Source organism: Panthera leo, chromosome D1 (genome assembly GCF_018350215.1).
Source record: "Panthera leo isolate Ple1 chromosome D1, P.leo_Ple1_pat1.1, whole genome shotgun sequence".
NCBI lineage: Eukaryota > Metazoa > Chordata > Mammalia > Carnivora > Felidae > Panthera > Panthera leo.
The window spans coordinates 82497334-82499593 of NC_056688.1; the positions used below are offsets into that span (position 1 = coordinate 82497334).

The window sequence follows — 2260 nt, forward strand, 5'->3', positions numbered from 1 at the left end:
AGAAACTCCTAAAAAATCCAAGAATAGGAATTGGTCATTGGCCCCATTTAACCATTTAGGTTTATAGGTCACATTAATCAATATTTGGTTTCATAGCAGATGTGGAGGAAGTGAAAAGTCTGGATTCCAAAAGAACCCAAGAATACTGAAAAGTATCACATTTCACACACGTGGGGGAAAATGGAGAGAGAAAAGATTTATGTGTATCTGAAAGCAATAAGGATAAAAAAAACTCCTCATCAAAATCACTGTTGAGAAAACAGATTTGAATTCTGCCTAAAGTTCTCTTAATTAAGTTTCAACATCAGCAAGCCATGAATAAGGAGTATACTCCTCAGTACAACAGCAATCTGGTGTCCCACCTCGCAGAAGAACACTTTAAAATCACACAGGTAAGTATCCACGCACGAAGGCAGGCATTCTATCTTTCTCTCTCTCTCTCTCTCCATCCCTCTCCATCTCTCTCTCAAAACATTCGGAGTTTAGCTCCTTGTATCTTTTGCAGAAGATATTTTGTACCTTTTGTTCATTGAACAAACCTTTACTGAACTGTCTCGGAGGGCCAGCCTTGCCACTAGGTAAAGAAATACACAGAGAAGTTTGACTGGTGAAGCAAAGAAACCCCAAATGGTGAAAATTACTAAAAATAGGAAGGGTCTTGAAAAAATATTGGAGCAAAATTGAATGTGGAGAAGGAGAACACTTGCTCCCCTCCTGGCATCCACTCGACCCAGATGTATTTGTTAATTCCTACTGTGTGCTTGCTGTGTGCCGGGCACCCTGGAGAATACGACAAAAGCAGAACAGAGCTTTCTCTTCTCACGAACCTTGAACTCATATTTTTAAGTTTTATGATACTCTTCTTTCCAGGCCCTCTTGAACCCAGTCTTTGCTTGCAGTCACCAAATCACACAGCTGGATGCTAGCAGCCATGTCTGCCCATTTCCAGCTGGCTTGACTATGTAACACAATTACAGATATCCTACTAATAATTTGAATCAGTTGTTTACCAGTACAGTTATTTTAAGGCCGGCATGTGACTACTCCCGGCAGGTTGGTGAACAGAGGAAAACGGGAAATGAATGAAATCATTTATTAACATTGAAAATAACAATTTGAAAGGTGCTGCATCCTGGGGCAAATAGTACTTGGCTGCTGCAAATGAGGGAACGGGAATTTTCCGAGGAAAGGGCTTACCTGAAAGAATTTTCCCAAATTTGGTTTTGGTGTCATGGAAAAACACTAAATTCAAAACAATGTTACTGATTGCCAGACATGTCGTCAAGAATCACATGCTCGCTAAGAACTATAACATGAACATTGTTGTTCAAAATAACTGCAACCTTCATGCCTTGAGTATATCCTGAAGATAAAAGAGAAAGAAAGAATAAAACAGGATGTGGAATTTTTATTGTGCACCCATGCATACCGGCCTAGTAATAACGATGTTTCCACAAACACCATGTTGTCTACGTGTCACAACACTGGGACACCTGGGAGTTAGAATTGCCAGTTTACAAACGGAAAAAAATGGAGGCTTGGAAAGAGTTAAATAACTTGACTTAGGTGACACAGCTTGTAGATAGAGTGTGACTCCAATTAGGAGTCATGTCTTTCTATCAAACTGCAAGTCTGCCCTGACTCAAAGTACTCTCTCCAATAAGGGGACTTATGTGAGGGAGTAGGAGCTCTGGGGGGAAATTCAGAAATTTTCTTACTGAATAATCAGTTTAAGTCATGTTAAACTCTTAAGTCACAAATCGTACTTTATTTATTTACTTATTTTTATTTATTTATTAAAACACAGGCTACTTCGTGAATTTGTGTGTCATCCTAGCCCAGTGGCCATGCTAATCTCTCTACCACTCAAATTTTTAGCATATCTGCTGCCCGAGTGAGCACCAAATCACGTTTTAATTCAGTCTGACAAATTATGTATTAATCATATTTTCCTTGAAACGTCTGTAAGTCTAGAGTATTATTAAAAATTGAAAAACATTTTGATTGGACAAACATTTAGTTGTCTTGTCCTTACCTTTATCCTGGGACTCTGCATTACTTTGGGGATGGGCAGGGACCCAGGAAGTCAGTGCGTAGGGAGAAAGATAGGTCTGGAAGTTGTCACTAAAAGGACCAAAGGATTTTATCATATGGAAATAATCAAATAAGTGACAACTTTTGAGTAAGGATGTTCATTGCAGTGTGATGCAGTGGCAAACTCAGCAGTGCCCAAATGTCCAACATAAGAATTTGGATAAAT

The 2260-nt window shown here is 39.1% G+C and overlaps 1 non-coding gene across 1 annotated transcript; it reads right to left on the bottom strand.

Moving 5' to 3' along the window:
• Nucleotides 1-1797: 1797 nt before the first annotated feature.
• LOC122201514 lies at nucleotides 1798-1902 on the bottom strand. The gene has a single exon (XR_006194215.1). It is a non-coding gene; the product is annotated as a U6 spliceosomal RNA (small nuclear RNA).
• Between the last annotated feature and the right edge of the window lie 358 nt (nucleotides 1903-2260).